This window comes from Furipterus horrens, unplaced genomic scaffold, assembly GCF_987537825.1.
Source record: "Furipterus horrens unplaced genomic scaffold, mFurHor1.1.pri manual_scaffold_7, whole genome shotgun sequence".
Lineage (NCBI taxonomy): Eukaryota > Metazoa > Chordata > Mammalia > Chiroptera > Furipteridae > Furipterus > Furipterus horrens.
In genome coordinates, this window is record NW_028327177.1 from 8258432 (window position 1) to 8278078 (window position 19647).

A 19647-nucleotide genomic window follows, 5' to 3' on the forward strand; every position below is an offset into this window, starting at 1 on the left:
CTGATTCTACCACAACCACACCAGTTTATTTCTTTTCTTCAAACACTCCAAGTTCATTTCTGCCTCAAGACCTTTGATTTTCCTCTCAAAAAGGAGATCCTTTTGTCTTTACACAGCAGACTATTTCTTTTCACTTAGGTCTCGGTTTTCATAGCATACTCTCAGGGAAGTCTTCCCGAGACTCTCCACATAAACAGAATCACTACCCTGTATGACAATAGGAACACCTATAATAATGACACCCATATTGAATTAGGTTTGCTTCATGTGCCTGGCTACCTATGGCAAAAGTGATAGCATATCACTTCCAATACTAGATTATAAATGACCATGGCTTCCATCTTGAGTATGGACTATCCCTTCTGGACCATTCGCTCTTGTGGAGCCAGCTGTCATGTTTTGAGAACATGAATGTATCCTATGGAGAGGAACTGAAGTTTCTGGTAACAACCAGTGAGGAATTAAGACCTGCCGGCAACCCACATGTGTGAGCTCAGAATAGGATCTTTCCCCAGTTGGGCCAACAGATAAGGCTGCAGCCCAGCCAACAGCTTGACTGCAAATTTATGAGCAAGACCGTGAGCCAGAATCATCTAGTTAAGCTGTTCCCAGGTTCCTAACCTGAAGAAACTATGAGATCATACTTATTGTCTTAAGCTAAGTTTGGGGGGTGATTTGCTACATAATAATAGATGAGTTAATTTAATTCTTTTCTGTGTAATGCTTTTTATTATCTGATATTGCCTTCCTGACTGATTAAATGAGTGGGAGACATGGAATTATAAACAAGTCATTTACAACACATGCTAGAACTACAGTGAGAGAATTGTACTTGAGGTAAGTCAAGGCTGGAAGTTTTCAAAGTGTGAACACTGGGTCAATAGCATCAGCATCAGCATCACTGAAATGTAATAAAAACCAAATTCTTGGTTCCCACACCAAACCTACTAAACCATAACTCTGGGATGAGTCCTAGCAAACTGCATTCTAGCAAGTCCTGCAAGTTATTCTGATGCACGGTAACATTCGAGAGCTCCTGGTATAATATTGCAGGGGCATGAAGAAGGGCAACTATCCTGGCCTCAGGCTCAGGATAAAAAAGAAGGGCACTGGAAGACATACTGGAGGAGGTGACACTTGAAACAAGTATATAAAGATGATTTAATCCGAAGCCCTTGAGATGAGTGTAATAGCAGTAAAATTATAAAAGTGAAGAGCACAGAATTATTTTTCTTAAAAAAGATATTATAAAACTGACTCTGTTTCCCTATACAGTAGGAAGTTTTCTTAGCAGAACTGACTTCCATGTGGGAGTGTTCCAAGAGAAGGAAGTGAAAAGAGAATTCCAGGTAAGCAGCCTGCTGTGATGACATCAAAGAATCATTAGCGGCAGGTAGTGGCAAGTGATGAAGCTGAAAATGTGGGTTGGAACCAAGTAACTTCAAGCTGGGTAAAGGATCTGGGGTGTGGACAGCAAGATGAATGTAGAATTCCCTGAATTCTAACATCATGAGGCCAGATGGTGGGAGGGCATGCATCTCTGAAATGGCAGGGATGCACCTGTAACAGGAAGCCATCAAGGTGAGGGGAAAGAAAGGTGGCCTTTCTCTTCCCCTTCATTGACTGCACTGCCTCCGGCACTGGATGCCTTCTTGGGTCTGCTGAGCTGACAGGCTCCGCCAGTCCTCCAGGCAGGAACTGTTGGCAGGTTTGATCACAAAGGGTGAGTTGTTCTTGGGACTGAGCAAGACAAAGACACTCCTTTCATTGTGCCCAGGAGGCAACTCCTGCTTCTTACACCAAGACTGCTTTGGCTTTACTGTGTCTCCGAGGCACTCCTTCCCCAACAGGAAATCCTACCTGCCCCTTGCCCCCTGCATTGGTGTGTAGCTTGCCTTTTGGGTGAGAGGGCTAAAATGGACCTCGCGAAGCATGGATATTTGAACAACCAACCATTCTGTTTGCAGACTGAGGTACTGGGGGTGGCTTGAACCAGTTTATTCCACAGTGAGTTGTCTTTCATACATAGGTGCACATGGCCATGTTCCTAGGTTGGTCCATGGAACTCTCTGTGGTCACTATTAATCTTTGTAGACACTGTGTATTCCAGGAACTAAGACACACACTCTCTTTAAACATTTATTAAAAGAACAACAGACCGAGTTGCAATGACTGAATGAATGACCGAATGAATGAATGCTGTGGTAAAAATAATCTGGACTTTGGAGCCAGACAAAAGTGGGTTCAAATTTCAGTTCCACTATTTACTTGTACGGATTATATTGGACAAGTTATTTTGCCTTCTGAATACCTGCTTCCTTACTTGTAAAATAGGGCTCTTGTTTGACTTGAAAAATTTTTATGAAGAGCAAAGGAAGTTAAACATATACATGTTGCTTAGTGCTTGGTCAATACCTCCAAAAGGGTTCCCTGCAGATCAATGCTTTTTAATCTTGGCTGTACATTAGACTCATTTGGGAAAGTTTTAAACTTATTGACACCTGGATCCCATCCTAGACCAAGTGAATCAGAATGTGTGAGGGTGGAGCCCTGGCATTTGTCCTCTTCTTTATAAGTTCCCTATGATAACTTGGATGCGCAAGAGGGTTGAGCACCATTTCTATGGAGAATTAATTGGCAAGCTTGGCTTTACATTAGAATCACCTCCAGAGCAGAGCTTCTAAAAAATGCCAGTGACTAGGACCTGCCTCCCAGAGAGTTTATTTTAACTGCTCTGGAGTGAGGGTTCCCAGCATCAGATTTACTTAAAATTCTCCAGATGATTATAATATATGTCCAGCATTGGAAAAGACTCACCTTTATTACCCATCTACCCACTTACCCTACTGAGTCATCTTGTGATTATAAATTAGGAAGATTATTTGCCTATCAGAAGGAATTGCTTCATTTAAGCTCTCACCACACTATTTTTTCATATAGTTCATTCAAATATATTATACTTAATTGATTGCAAATCCAGTTCCTATTAAAAGTGTGAACTTCTTTTAAGGGGTTGGCACAGTACCTGCATGAGTGAGTTCACACTCTTGTTTGTGGAAGATCTGGGTCTATGCACAGTGTTCTCAAACCATTACAGTTCATCTATCTATATCTATAACTGGAGTTACAAAAATCTGAACCTATACTAAGATCTATTTTCTAAAAAGATTAATGAATTCATTAGGACCAACGAATTATTTATGTATGGGTAAACAAACATCTTTTTCCTTAAGCTAAGTGGGTCAGATGGCTTTTACACACACACACACACACACACACACACACACACACACAGAGTCTGGAAGTAGAGTTTACTTAAGATACAGCATTATTCAGAGACTCATATAATGTTTACCATGACCTAGTCATTCTCTTTCTATTTTTAAGTTGAAATTATTCTCAGACAAATATTTCCTTTCTCATCATATCAAGATAGCTGTTGAGGGTTTATATTTTATATCCAGAATGAGTTAGAGTCACCCAGAAGTCTTAAGAAAAGTCTTGTCATATCACATTGGCTCTGATTGGATCAGATATCCATCCCTGAATCAATATCTAGGGCTAGGATAAAAAAAAATTGTGATTGGTTGGCTGATGGGGGCACCTCACCCAAGGCACATGGGCTAAGACTGATGGGGCATCCATTCCTAGAGAACAATCAACAATCAGAGCCTGGTTATCTAAAGAAGGACAACTGTGTGCTTGGTAATAGAAACAATATTCTATTGACAAAATATATTTAGTCAATTTACCTAAATGCAGGTTTTAAATAGAAAAATGTAAAGTTGTTTTCTTTAAATCAAAAAGTAAAAGGTGCTTTATCATATGAAAAAACATTCTCATATATAGTTTGCATCCTAATCTTAAAGAAAGTTCAACATAAAAATTACTCACCTAAACACATGCACATTTCAAAATGTTATGTCATTATGAGATATTGCTGCCACTGGTGATGAGAAATAGTTTTATTTCCAGATCCTTTTGGATCACTGCCTGGCTTTGAGGGGAGTCAGAAATATGGTGTAGTACTGGTTTCCAAATAGTAAATAATGCAAGAGGTAAATCCACCCATTCACTTGCTTGTCTGTCCACCCACCCATCCATCCACCATCTATCTATCCACCCACTCGTCCACCACCCATTCATCTACTCACCCATCACACCACCCATCCATCATCCGCCCAGTCATCCTTCCATCCATCCAACAAATATTATTTCCATACACTTAATAAAAACTACATGTTTTAAGTATTCAGCTTTCTGACAAATAAGACAAAACTCCTTCCACTAAGGAGCTTTGAATCTCAAAGGGTCAGAAATTTGTGAACGACCCATTACGGAGCATGAAAAATGCTTTGCTCAGGGATGAACAAAATGCCATGAGACAGAGTGAACGGAGGACTGGATGAACAGGGAAATAAAGCAATTTGCATCACTTCAAGCCACATGAGAGAGGACTCCACAAGACCTCTCAGAGAGCTTGATGTGTATTCCCAGGAGGTGGGAATGAGTTGTGGCTTGATGATAGAATATCTCCAGGACTTCAGTATGAAAGAGAAGCGACTCTACTTCTGTACATATAACCAATCTGTTCACAGCAAAAGGTACAGAAATGTTTTCTGGATCAGACACGGGCACATGGGAGAGAGAGCTGTCCTCCAGCTCTTTTGCTGCCCACCCATGAGTGAGTGTGAGTGTGGAGAGTGGGGGCAGATATAGAACTCTATCCATGGGTTAGGGTGAATCTATGTCTCCTATAAATGAGATTGTAATAGACAGGCTCATCTGGGACATTTAGCCCATTTTAGAGTTGGCCTCCTGAAAAGTGTAGGGTTCACAGGGTTCATCCCCTGGGCTCAGAGAGAGCAGAGTTGTTTTACAATAGTCCCAGCTGAGTGAGAAATTTCTCACTCCCCTTACTTCTCTTTCTCCCTTCTTCCACCCTCATTTGAAGGAGTAAAGGGATCAGAAATAACTTACCAGGAGAGAAGGTAACAAACCAAAAGTGACCCTTTTCCAAGGAAGGTTACCTGCCTACCATGGGCTTTAGTCTTTGGGGTGGACTGGTGATATCCTTGAATATAGATAGATGTTTTGATTAATGTCTTGGACTGGATATTTTAATTTCTGAATGGAGGCTTATAATGATGATCTGAGAATGGGATGACGTGAATTTTCGGAAGGCTTATTATTCTCATTGAGTAGGTTTAGAAGGCAGTTGCTGAGACAAAAAAAAAAAGAAAAGAAAAAATCTAATCTTATAAATAAAGCTTATGAGTTCTGTGTGTTTGTGGTCTCGTTATACATGTGTCTTCATCCGTTAGAAGAGGACCTATAAAAGAAGAACCAAAGTTGCACTGGAAACACTCACTAGAATGCCCGTGTGTAATGACTGTGGGTGGGAACCCATCTGGACTGAATTAGCTCATGTGTGTGGGTCTGAGCATTGGAGCAGGAGGTGATTCTTAGAGCTGCCTCATGGGGCAGCTGTCCAGAGAAGGAGCTCTTTGGGTTACCTGGTTTATCGGGACTCCATTAAAAGCCAAAGCAGGTCTTTTCTTGCCTGAAGGGTTCTTTCTGACAAGAGGAGGTTCATAATTCATGCTTCTTGCTCTCTCCATGCCTGTCATTATTGTGGTTGACAGAAATTCTGTCTCTTTCAGAATTTGTGTGTGGCATGGAGTGCAGAAAGACAGGGCTGCTAACCCTAGTGTAAACAGTCTCCAATTCTAGGATGCACCCAAATGATCTGAGGATCTTGTTAAAGAGTCTCCCACTCTTTCCCCAACATCCAATTCTGTTTCAGGAAGTCAGGGATGAGACCTTGAAATCAGTATTAATAACAAAGCCCAGCCATTTATGAATTAGGAAGTCCTGGTGATCATTCTTTGAAAAGCACTGCCCTTGAGTTTATATTCTGAAATAATGATTTTGGCCACATCACACCAGACCTAATGGAACTCATGCATACAAAGGCATCTGTACCGTGTAGTTTGCTACCTCTTTTGTGACAATTGCCCCACTTAATCTTCTAAAACTCTGTGAGATGGGTCTTCTGATTCTCCCCATTTTGCAGATGAGGAAAATGCACAAGGTTAAGCATTTGCTCAATGTCATGTAACTTAAGTAACAGAAACAAATGATTCGAATTCCCATAGTGCTCTGCTGGTGTTTGAACCCTTACTCATGGGGTAACATTGGCTTTCACTTTTTGTACTGTGTCTCTTGGTGCTATCCTGTAGCAGCATTCCAAACAAGTCACATTCTTATCCTTATAAAAGGACTCTTTCATCTCCTACTCCCTGGCGTTTCAGAGGGCATAGCAAGGCTCCAACTCCCCTGAAAGCCATTCCAGCAAGACAAGCAAGGTTGGGGGTTGGTTGGGACAAACTTCACTCAAGGCCATGTCTACTTTACAGTCCAACTGTGGGAGAACGTGGGAAGTTCATGCCCCCAAAGAAAGAAAAAGTGGTTCCATCCATCAAGCAGGAAGCTTAGTAGCACACCTCAGCCTGTTTGATATCAGATGCGAGGTGAGCATTGGAGAGATCTGTAGGCTCTGCAAATATTGAAATGCCTTCTCAAGGCTAGAGGAAATCACATTTAATAATACTGTGCATTAGTATTATTACAGCAAATTTCTACACAGAGCAGAGGTTTGCCAAATTTTTTTTTTGAAAGGGCTCAACTGTACATATTTTAGGCTCCATGGACTGTATTGTCTCTGTTCTAGCTGCTCAGCTCTGCCATCATAACGTGTAAAGAGTCAGACAATATACAGAGGAATGAATGAGGTTGTGCTCTCATAAAACTTTATTTACAAAATTAGGCGGCCTCAGTTTAGTACCCGCAGTATAGAATATTATGGTTTACAGCATACTTTCCAATTTCTTACCTAGTTGGACCTAGAGGAACAGGATTTCTAGAAAAGTGAACTGTTCACTCAAAATCCCTAGCAATCTGGTGACTCACTGTTAACCATGATTAAGCATGCTGCTTCCAAGTTCAGTCCTCTTTAAACTACAATCCCAGCGACCACTGCAGACAGGGTGTTACAAAGATTTTTACAATGGTTTTTGCATATGGTAGCTATCAGGACAGATAGGGGATGGCTTTACTGTGCAAGATCTTTAATAAACCAGGAAAGCTAATTGTCCTTCTTTGCTAGAAATTTGATATTTACTGTTGTAAACAATTATATGAATTAAAGCAGGGCCCAGCACCGTATTTTTTCATGTTTGTGTTATCAGGCCTAAAACAGAAATTTCAAACTGGGAACCCTACAGCAAATTAACACTGATGAATGAAGTGGGAGAGACAGGGGCAAACTGGGAGCACACGGACCATTTCCAAGAGGCACACGTATCAAAATTGAGATAAATGTTGCCCTGCAGCAATGCTGGCCCACTGCTACCCAATACTGATTTTTCCAGGACATGCTAGAAATCTAATTTAATGTGAATATCCTAGTTTTTAAATATTGGCAATTTGCTTCCAACTGTCACAGAAGGACGGTGCCGATCAACTAAACCCACAGACCAAGCCTAAGGATTATATTCCACTTGTAATCAGCAATTTTTGATCTCTGTCCTCGCACCTAGTAGGTATTCTGCAAATGTGGACCAGAGGAAATGCATTTCCATTTTGTAGCTGGGGATATGGAATTCAGTGATTCTGTCTAACATGGCTCAGTGTTCCTTCTGTTAATCGAAATCCAGCTCCTGAGAGTTCTAGCAATCTTTCCTTCTCACCTCTCTCTTTCATTAGAAAACTATGGACAAATGTTTTCTCAATCCATTACTGTAATCAGTCAGCTGTGACACTTACAGGTCAGGAGAACACATCAACCCCTGTCAGGAGGCCAGAAAATCATGATTCTCATTTGTCAAATGTGCTCTCTCCCCATTACAGATTCAACTCCATCCATAAATGCGGAGTCTTACCAATAGATGGGTGCTGCCGGCCCTTTAAGGAAACTACCATGAGAAACGAGATGATGATGGAAGTGGATCCAACTGAGGACCTCCCGGTTACTCAGTCATGTAAAACGAAGCCCTGTACTAGAACAATTAAAACAGGAACTGGGATAGCACAGGAGCCACTGAACTGTCTTTAACACAGAAGAGTGATATCTAGTATCGATGGCATTTATTTATCACAACCTTCCTAACTGTGGCCATGTGTAAACACCCAGCAGGCCGGTGTGCCCTGGTTTCGAACCAGGGATTTGCGAAGCACCCACAGTGAGGGAGGGGACAGGAGCCTTGTTATCTATTTCACATATGAGAAACCTTTAGTCTGTGTTCCTCATTGAGTGACAGAATTTCTGGGGAAACCATATGGTGATTATTAAACATTTATATAATGCCATCTGTATACTCAATGCTTCATGAATCATAAATGAGACAAGAGCCCTTCTCAGCAAGCTGAGGATTTCTGTAAACACGAAGCAAAGGAAACAGAAGGAGGGCTAAGTGAACAGGGCCTGTCAAGTGGGCTGGTTGAGCCAAAGCAGAAAGAAAAATGGGAGTCCAGTGGAGATGGGAAAACACCGGGAACGGAGTGGCTTTGGGTTTAGCAGGGGCAGGGAAGCAGTCCCAGGCAATCCGTAATGAAAATAATAATCGTAATAGTAGCAACTTCTATATTTTTGACACTTTTTTAGGGCTCACTACAACCATGTAAAGTAGGGATTACTGTTTCACTTTTAGATGCAAACAATGAGCTCAAAAAGATTAAATGAGTTGCCCAACCTTAAGACCTAGTGAGTGACAGAGATGAAATTTGGGTCCAGGCCTGTGAGGCCTTAGGTAGTTTCCAGTAAGTCTTGAGGTTATGAAGACTCTTAATTCTTTTACTTAATTCTTTTATTGCCTGCTGGCTTGGGTGCTATACCTGTGACACAGACATGAGAGAAGACTCTTATTTTATTTTAAGCTTTTATTTATTCAGTTATTTTTAGAGAGAGGGGAAGGGAGACAGAAAGAGAGGGGGAGAAACATCAACATGTGGTTGCCTCTTGCACAACCCCAACTGGGGACCTGGCCCGCAACCCATGCATGTGCCCTGACTGGGAATCGAACCGGCAACGTTTTGGTTCACAAGCCAGCACTCAATCCACTGAGCCACACCAGCCAGGAAAGACTCCTATTTTAATATCACCATCACCTCCTTCTTGAAGCTTGTAATGTTTATTTATTTTCCCTTAGTGACGGGTTATTGTTTGGCTCTAAGGAAAATTCTGGTTAAGAATAATTATAAAAATAATAATGATGACTATTTTTATTGAGTGCTGATGATTTGCCAGGAACTGTGATAAGTACTTTGCATATATTTCGTTGTCTACTCTTCCTGATGATTCTGTGTAGTATGGAAAGTTATTTTCATGTTATACCCAGGAAAACTCAGACTCAGAGGGAATAAGTAACTTGCCAAACAGTTTGAATTTAGGTTTGTTCTACTCTAAATATGGAATTCTAACTGGGAGTGAAAGAAGGAGATTTAGGAGTCCAACAGGCCAAGTCCTTCAGTATGAAGGCCAAAGAAGAACAAGGGATTAGCACAAGGTCATAGGTAAAAACTGAAGCCAAGCTGGATCCTGAGTCAACCAACCTCTCTTCCAGTGCCTTTCCCCTTGCTGTCATGCATTATTATTTTTTACCTGCTTCTCTTCTGTTTTTTTTTTTTTTTTCCCAGGGGCAGGGAGGAATAAACTAGAGCCAGGAGCAGTCTTGTCATTTAAACAAACAGAAAAAGAAACAAGCACAAGAAATCCAGAATAATATTTGTATCAAGACTTCGAAAACCACCTGACAATAAATAGTGGATCTGGGCTTAAAAATCATATCACGCGTTTTTACAACAGAGGCGACGTCAGTGGCCATGACAGTGATCCTGAAAGTGAGCAACCAGATCACTGATAGAAAGGAACCATCCCTGTTGGTTAAGTGGCAGCAGATAGATAGAGCCTAAGTCTGTCTGGTTCACCCGGTGCGCTTTTTCAAGGAAGAAAGCCGTCAGTCCTGGAGAGTTCCCACCCAATACGAGGATTTCTAATTTATTGCATACATATCTTAGGCTGGATTTTTAGAGCGATATGATTTTTTATTTATAGGGGAATTTAAATACAGCATTTTTCAAAGTGTAAACTTCAGATCTAGCCTATCAGCTAGAGTCATAAATCACAGCTGTTTCATTTTCAAATCATTAGGGAGACTGAAAGCTTAAAGTATTTAATTTATCCGAACCACATGGGGTAGTTTATCATTGTGCATGATGTACCATTTTTTTGAACTTTCAATGCTGACTAGTAAAATTTTGAACAAATCATGCTGAGTTTGGGGGGTGTGCAGAGGCAATGCAAATCTTCTAAATCTCCAAGGAGTAGGTAATGCGAGAACCCTGGAGAAAAATTTACAGAAGTGGGAGTTTATATAATCCTTATAATATATCCCTGATGTGAGAGAGCAGCTCATCTTAGAACACTTTTTGTGGGTGTGGGTGTAGAATAAGTTGAATTTTTTAGAGATACAAATGTGGTGGTTTGATAGAAATAATAATATGATTGAATAAGAGGGATGCAAATGGACTAGTCCCCTCTTGGTCAGAAAAGACATTTTTATTTTTATATTTATTTATTTATTGGTTTATTTATTTATTTTTGTTTGCTTTTTTAATTTTTTGTTTTTTAGAAAAGACATTTTTATTCCTACTTACGCATCTCCCCTAGTTAATAAAGTGAATCCTACAGCACCTATCTTGAAAATGATCTTGCGTTAACAAGAAAATATCTCGAATTCCTTGATGAGTAAGTCTTTTTTGTTTGACTCAGAGTTTCATCCAGCCTTAAGATGAAGACTAAAGTAGCTGGCTTACTTACGCTTAGGTGGTAGGGATCATTAGAATAACAAAGATTTAATATGTAACAATGCCAAAACCTGGATTTGATCCCAGCTATGTTTTGGCTCCAAGGGACCCAAGATGAAGGAATCTCAGCAGCAGCCAGAGCTTTGACTTTCAACAGAGAGCCCTAGGAGGGAGAAGTTAGATTTATGAGCAAATGTAAACTTTTCCTTAGCTAAAAATGGGTTCGTTTGTCTCTTACCTGTGACTCCACACTCACTCATTGTTTTCACTTTTGCATCACAGTGTTCATTTATGTCTGCACTTCCATATTCATGGCAGCATTATTCATAATAACCAAGCTATGAAAACCACCCAAGTGCCCATGACAGGCTGGTAGAGAAGGGGAATACGGTATAAACATACAATGGGGTATTATTCAGCTTTAAAATAGAAGGAAATACTCCATTTGTGACAACATGATGATCCTGGAGGATATGATGCTAAGTGAAATAAGCCAGTCACGGATGGGCCAGTGCTTCAGGATTCCACTTATCTATGGTATCTATAGTAGTCAGACTCAAAGAAGTAGAGAATGCAACGGTGGTTGCCAGGGACTGGGGAATGGAGGAGACGCAGAGCTGTTCAGCCGGTATAGAATTTAGCTCGGCTAGCTGAATCCAGATCTACGGTACAACATACTATCTATGGTTAGCGCTCCTGGTATCGTTAACTGTACAACATACTGTCTATAGTTAAGACTACTGGTATTGTGCACTTCAAAATTTAAGAAAGTAGATCCCATGTTAAGTACTCTTAACACGCACACACACACACACACACCAAAAACAAAACAGCAACACCAGCCAAAGGACATAGGAAACTGAAAGGCATTGGATATATCTATATGTTAACTTGATTGTGGTGATGATATCATGGATGTTTGCTTATACTCAGCTCATCGAATTGTGTGTTGTTATGTGTATAGCAATTATTCTTCAATAAAGCTGCTACAAAAGAACTGGTTCCAGAATTTCTGCAGTGAGTTTGGTCTTGTACTAGGTGATGGATATCCCATCCTAGTGCTACGTGTGTTAAAATACAAATTTGGTGTCAACAGAGCTCAAGTTATTTTGGAAGTTCATCCTATAAATGTAGGTGACACTAAAACCTTTGGAAGGAAACATCCCCTACTGATCTCCATCACCTTTTAAATTGAGGAAGTCATAAAACATTTCTGGCCCTTAATTTTCTTATCTGCCAAATGGAGATGACAATGTTTACTTTTCTTTATTGGGAAGATTTGACGAGATAGGGTCATGTAAAATATAAGAATGACAAAAGTACTAATAATTGGGCTAAATTTAACAGCTAACTTTAATTGAACACTTAGCATGATTTTAACAATCGACACTTTTCATTTCACATCCTGTTCCCCGGCATCTAAAGAGAGAGGTAATGTTATTCTCACTTTGCAGATGAGTAAACGGAGGCTTAAGAGAGATTAAGAACTTGCCCAAGATCATGACTTATTGGACACCAAGGCCACATAAAAGTCCATGACTTTGCAGTGGTGCCTGAGAGACTCGTGACGACTCTAAGAAGACTGGAATCTTCGTCCAGTCTGGGGGATGCTCCTGTTTCTGTAGGATATTTTAACCTTGGCTACATGTTCCCACGCTTCAGATGTGCCACATTGAAAGTGTGTCATCTCAGTGATGTGACTCCAATAGATCCTTCTGACCCTCCACTGTGGACTCAAAGCAGGGAGATGACGAGGACAGTGACAGAGAAAAAAAAAAAAAAAAAAGAAAGTGTGTCAGTGGGCCACACACGGCAGACAACTGTTTTCCTCTCTGCCAAGAAGGGAGTCTCATATTTAATTGGCATCTTCCATGTTCAAGGTTACGCTTAAAAACTTGACATATTTTATCTCACCTCATCCTCAAAGCAATGCTAAGGGGTCGGTGTTTATATCCACATTTCTATGTCTGAAAATGAAAGTGCAGAGAGATTATTTATATGTTTGCTTTGATCTATAAAGATCATGGCCTCTTGGACACCAATATATTTACACACTCATTTAATCAAAGGGAAATCTATGAATATTAAAAAGTTAGAATCATAGAAAATATGAGTAAGGGAGAAGATGAAAATGAGAGGGTAAATTAAGAGTGATGTAGATATCCTGGGGACCTGTCTTGTTATTTAAATTGAGTTCCAGACAAAATTCAGCCTACTGGTAGCCAAGGCAAAAAGGAAAACACAATTAGTTATATAATTTGTCTTATCCCCAAGAGAAAAAAAAAGTACTTCAGTATCTCAGGATCAGCAAGGCTTTTTCTTTTTTCCCCTGAGACAAAATGGTAATTTGTACAAGATCACAGAATTAGGAATCTAACTCACACCTTTCCTCTACAAAAAGCTGTCTCGTATTGTATCTCGCTTGGAATAAGGGTGTATTTGCTCTGGTTTCTGTCAGGACAGTTTTGCCTTCAGCTCTCACCTTGCTTCAGATAATTAAAGCGTTTTGTCATGGGCAGAAGGGAAAGATGTTAAATTTTAATTCCGTGTGTGGCACAAATAACGTGGGTGGGTTTAGTGATTTCCGCATCTAGTTAACACAGGCATGTGGAAGGATGGAGCCGGAGGACAGAAAGGGAATAAAGGAGAGGGAGGCACCTTGTGGCACACAGATGCCTTTGTAGACAACATGGACAGATGTGCAGGGATGACAAGGACAGTGAATGAGACAACATGCTCTAGGAGAAAAAGGGAAGGAAAGAAATACATGAAATGAGGTGGTAAAATTGCTGGGGCCCAGACATTAGTCTAAGGCGAGGGGAAGGTTGTAAGAGAGGCATCTAAATGCGGACAACTGCCCTGCCTTGGAACTAGGGAGAGGCTGGGACTCTGCCTATTGTGCTTCGTGAGCTTGAGGGCATGATCCCGAACTCTTTCCCAGCACAACTCTTCACCCATCCCCAAGAGAGAACCCTGGCCATCTTCCTATCACTTGGTGGCTCAGGATAGAATGAACCATATCGCTGAACACATCTGATTCCAGTACCAGCTTTATTATTCCAGCCCCCTCCATTACAGTTTCTTCTCTTGTGGCGGTGGTCAGAACCATCCCTTGGCTTCCCAGAGGCTCAATCCATTGCTATAAATGTAAGGCTTTGGGAAACTGCACACGGAAATGCCGGGGTAGTGTACAGAATTCATAATTGAGCTTTCTCCAGGATTTCTGTGTCCCATGAGAACTCTACAGAGCAGAATCGAGTCTCATGGCACTCACGCAAGGAGTGAGCAGAAAATAAAACAGGACAGGCAAGTACTAACTAATCTTTTCTCTCAAGGACCTTGCATTCGAGTGGTCTGCGCTCCACGTCAGGAATCTTACGCACTTTATTCTTCCATCCTAGTACCTTACCCACTGTGTGGTAGGTATTGGGGTTCCCAAGCTCCAGATTAGGGGAATGAGGTCTAGAGAGTTGGCATGAGCTTCTCAGGCAGGTAAGTGATGGAGCCAGGTTCTGTCCCAGTCCTTACTGTATCTTTCTAGATCTTTCAGCCCAAGAAGTCATTTGGTGATCCAAGGAAGCCCTGGCTGCTAAGCTTCCCTAATAGGGCTTGAGCTCTGGAGGGAGTTAATATCCAGGGTGCACAGTAGTACAATTATGGGAAAAGAGCTGAAAAAGATAGGGTTTGAAAGGCCTCCTGTTGCAATGGCCATGACTGCTGCAGAAGGAACAGAGAAGCGTATGCAAGACTAGGAATATGGACCTTACCAGACTGTGTCTGTTCACTTGGGCTGAGCTACTGTTAGCTCTCAGAGTGGTAGGCAGATGGAGAGAAAATGAGAATAATACTGATTTTTAAAATTGGGATTCTCTGTACTTCAAACTTACCGCTTCCTCTACACACCTTACACGGCCCTATTGCAACCCTAATTATTTCTCACTGGGTTTCCATTCCAAACTCAACTTCCTACCTCCCCCTCTGGGGTGAGAGTGCATGGTCTTTGGGAAGGCAGAGCTCACCTTGTCCCTGTCTGGTCAAATTTCTTTGGTGACTTCCCATTGCTTTTGGGCAAACAAAGAACAAGAACCCAAATTCTTCTCATGACACCCAAGGGCCCACATTACTCTTCCTGCCTCCACTCAGGTGTTTTCTCACTACACACTCAGCATTGTTCTCACTTCCCTGAGTCACTCACCTCTCTCTGTCATCCTAAGCACTTCTGTTCTTTTGGCACATGCTAAATCCTTCACAGAAGTAAACTGTTATTGCCCAGGGCTATGAAACTGCTAATGACTGTGACACAGAGGACTTTAGGGCAGGCAAGATCTTGTCTCTACCCTTGGCGCTACCATCTTGCCTCCAGGGTTGGGTTGATATGAAGATTACAGACAATTTATATAAAGAACCCAGAATAATAACTGCATCATATGTCACAGAGGCCAACCACCAGCAAAGTTTGTGGCTCTCCCTGTAGAATATGTCCACATCTGGGCCATTTCTTACCACCCCTGTTGTTCTCTTTCTAATGTGACCCGGATGACTGAAGTCACCTCCTACCTTGGCCCCTACTCCACTCTTGCCCCATTTCAGGTTACTCTTCACCCAGCAACCAGGGTCAGTTAAGAGAACATGAATTAGATTCGGTCATCCCTCTGCAGGCTTCCTCATGGCTTTGCAATTTGCTCAAAGTAGAAACTGAAGTTCTTAAACAGACTTGTAAGAGCGACCGGGAGCTGCAAACCAGTCCTAACCCAAGCTCTACCCGTGACCCTTTGTAGCCCTTATTAATAGTTCTTCCTCTGGTTCATCCAACACTCCCAAACCACTCTTTGAATTTACCATTCCCTCTGCCTGCCATGCTCATGCCTATGATATTTGCAAAATCAATTCCTCACACCCCTAAACTCTCGGCTCAAGGATCGCCTTATTGCTGAGGCCTCTGCTGACCACTCCATATACAATTGTACGAGCTTTCCATCACCACTGCCCCCTGCCTCCCCCTCTCTTTGCTCTTTGTCACGCTGACCGTGACCTAACCCATGGCCTACATGAAGAATGACTTGGTGGTAGTTACCACTTACTGTCAGAAAATCCTGGGATCTAATTCTGCATTGTGCTTTTATGCAGCAAACTATGGACATTAATATGCACTCAGAGGTTTTACATATTGTTATTCAGTTGTCTGTTTTGTGAGAATTAAATGCAATACTGTCTCCAAACAGTCTAAACAGAGTGGCTGGTGTGCACCAGGAATTAATTAATATTAATCATCTTCCATTTGATTGAATGGATCCCATTTCATTTTGTCTGAAAAGCATTTATTGAATTGTATATTTAAATTAAAAATAAATTTAGATGCTCTTTTCTAAAAAGCATACACAATCATGAATGAATTAGTTGTGAAGTGAATACCTTAAATAAGAAAAGAGGTCACAACAAATTATACCATTAGTAAAGCTGACACAATGCTAGAAAATCTTTAAAAATATTATTAAAAATTACTTTTTAAAGACAAATTTCTAATAGTTTTTAAAATTTATTGGGTTGTTTACTTTTTGATCTCACCTCCTGGTGACAAGGACTTCTCAATATCATTTTTTTAGAGGACATCGGGAGCTCACTTAATCTTTCCTCTTGCAGGGTTGACTGCAATTTTTTGTATATTTTTGATAGCTGGAATTCATAAGGCATATGATCTCACCCACAGGGAGCCATGCCATTTGTAGTACTGCTAGAGATTTGGGCCCTACAAATATTAACATGCCGATATGGTCCATTTTGTGTGATTCCGACCAGAAAAGAAAAGCACGCACGATGCATTTATAACTGAATCTGCTGCATGATTGTATATCTGGTCAGAAGAGCTGCTCAGCTTTGACTGGGCATCTTGACTGTTCTCCATGACCATCTTGCCTTTCACGGTTGAATCACTCCCCTTTGCCAAATAAAAGCTTATTTCTCATAGGCCAAGATGGGACTATGAAGCATTGTCCCGAGGTGCAGAAACCTCAGAGGGACTTTTTGAAATACTGTTGCTTGAAAAGTTTCATATAATCAAGGTGCCATAATTTTCTCTAGCTCCCCCTCATCCATAACAAATAGATGTCTTGTCAATAAAATTTTAGTTTTCATTTATAATTACTTATAAAATGAGTAATATTTTTAGGTATATCACTTATTCATATTAATTGTATCAACAACTGAATTAGAGGAAAACATTTAAACTCATGAAACCTAGTGGTCACAGGAAATTTCATACACACACACACACACACACACACACACACACATATATATATATATACATATATATATATATATATATGCGTTACCTATCTGTCTGTTTGCCTGTCCATCTGTCTATCCATCTATCATCTATTCATCTCTCTAGCTACCCACCTACATACCTACCTATATTGATAATTTTGTTGTAGACATGTGTGGCAGGGTTATCAATTAAAGGCCCTAAAATATGAAAATATATCACATTCTCTGACCCTTTGAAAATAAAATGGGAACACACTTGCAAGGGAAAAAGGAATGATATAAAATTTCAACTGTCGGAAAGAAGGTTATACACATATTGAAAAAGATTTTAAATGGATGTTGGCTGTATCAAATCATCATCACGTTGAAATTCATTTAGGTAGTTTTAAGAGTGATAGAGATATTAAATTTTATAAAATACAAACAATTACATCCTTTGCAACTCTAACGTAAAATGCTAGTGTCAACCTAAAAATGTGTAAGGGCTAAATCATTTTTTGAAATCTTGCATTAAGGTACATCAGTGACTCATCAACCATAGGGTGTGGCAGGCAGATTCATGGCTCCCAAGATGCCCATGTCCCCATCCCCAGCACCTGTGAATATGTTAGGTTGAATGTCAAAGGGGAATTGATGTTGCCAATGCCATTAGCACTGCTAACCAGCAATACCATGGGGAGATTATTTTGGATTATCCAGGTGGACTCAAAGTAACCACAGGGCTTTTTCAAGTGGAAGAGGGAGGGAACATAAGGCGAGCCATAGAGATGTGATCTGAGAAAGACTCAGCTACATGTTTCTGGCTTTGACGACAGGGAGGCCACAGGCCAAGGAATGTCAATGGCTGCCAGAAGTTGGAAAGTCAAAGAAACAGATTCCCCTAAGAGTCTCCAGAAGAAACACAGCCCTGCTGACACCTTGATTTTAGCCCAACAAAACCCATTTGGGACTTCTGACTTCCAGTGTTCCAAAAACTTAAATTTGTGTTCTTGAAGCCTCAGAGCTTACGGTAATTTGTTACAGCAACAATAGGAAACTAATATATATATTAATGAAAACAACTTATATTACCGTGTTGAAGGAAAAAAAAGTTCTTTATTGTGATATTTCTCTAAGTAGAATACCGAATTTAAAAAGAGCAAAGGAATACTTTTTCATCTCAAGTCTGTGTATATAGTAATCTGAATTTTCTAGAACAATGGTTCTCAAACTTTAGCAGGCACCAGGATCACCCAGAGTGTTTATTAAAACATATTGCTAGGGCCATGTCCCCAGAGTTTCTGATTCAGCAGGCCTGTCTTGAGGGGGTGGACCACTACTCTGCCTTTCTAACAAACTCCCAGATGATGCTGATGTCGCCGGGCCAAGGACCGTACCTGGGGAACCAGGGATCAGGAAGACGGCTGAAGAGAGATGTTAAGATCTTCCTTGGGAGGTTAGAGCCCCGTTAGAAATGTCATACATGAACACTTCCACGCTTTATTCACAAACTGTCTCTTTAGTACTGCCTGTGTAGGAGAGCCCCGTTTTCAGACAGAGTTGTTCTATTATCAATTTCCCCAGCTTATATCAGATTGTGAGACTAAATGAATCACAGGAAGCCCTGGCGTTTGCTAGAGAGGAGAACATTTATAACAATGGAGAAAAACAGGCTGCCTGAGAGTGAGGAGGGGAGTGAGAAGCTACAAAAAGCAGGCAGATGAAGTTACACAGCAAAGCGCCTGCTCCCATGTAAGGAAGGGGCCGTTCATCACTAATACTTTATTTGCTCTAGGATTCTGATGTCCAGGACAAAAGGCACTTGCCAGGTAGCTGTGGAACATCTGAGATGTGGCTGGTCTGAACTGAGCTGTGCTCCGCTATAAAATGCACATGGAACCTGAAGACTAAGAAGAAGAAAAAAAAGTAAACTACAGTCCTGGCCCTTGAAATGTGGGTCATATGACTAAATAACTGAATAACGAAATGACTAATAAGATACCTCATTAGTGATTTTTAAAAAAATACTGAATACATGTGGAAATATGAAATAATATTTAGGATGTGTTAAGTTAAAATATATATTATTAAAATTAATTAAAATTAATTCTTTTCCTTTACCTTTTAAAACATGGGCTTCCAGAAAATTTAAAGCCACTTCTTTTCCTTTACCTTTTAAAACATGGGCTTCCAGGAAAGTTAAAGCCATTCACATTACATCTCTATGGAAAGGCACTGCTCTGGAACATATCACTGTATGATAGCTTTTGCAGTAGATTTGTACTATTCTGAATAAAAACGGGAGGCTGGAGGCTGGTAGTTTAAGACTGTTCAGTTCCTTGAAGGCAGAGTGACTTATTTGCTGGGTCTTCCCAGAGCCAGAGCCTTTCATTTCATAGTGCATGGCCTGTGGGAAGTGTTTATTTTGTATTTGTTGAAAGAATGAATGAATAAGTAAATGGATGGAACACTGAAAATGTTTGAACTCTTCTGTTTAAGAAAGTGGGAGAGTGCTTTCAGAAAGATTGCCAGCAA

The 19647-nt window shown here is 40.7% G+C and overlaps 1 long non-coding RNA gene and 1 other non-coding gene across 2 annotated transcripts in view; one reads left to right on the forward strand and one right to left on the reverse strand.

Annotated features, from left to right (window-relative positions):
• Nucleotides 1–19647, reverse strand: part of LOC150003985 (uncharacterized) — a 389637-nt gene that overhangs the window by 62678 nt on the left and 307312 nt on the right. The gene's annotated exons all lie outside the window — the stretch shown is intronic.
• LOC150003986 (small nucleolar RNA SNORD62) lies at nucleotides 12553–12637 on the forward strand. The gene has a single exon (XR_016512512.1). It is a non-coding gene; the product is annotated as a small nucleolar RNA SNORD62 (small nucleolar RNA).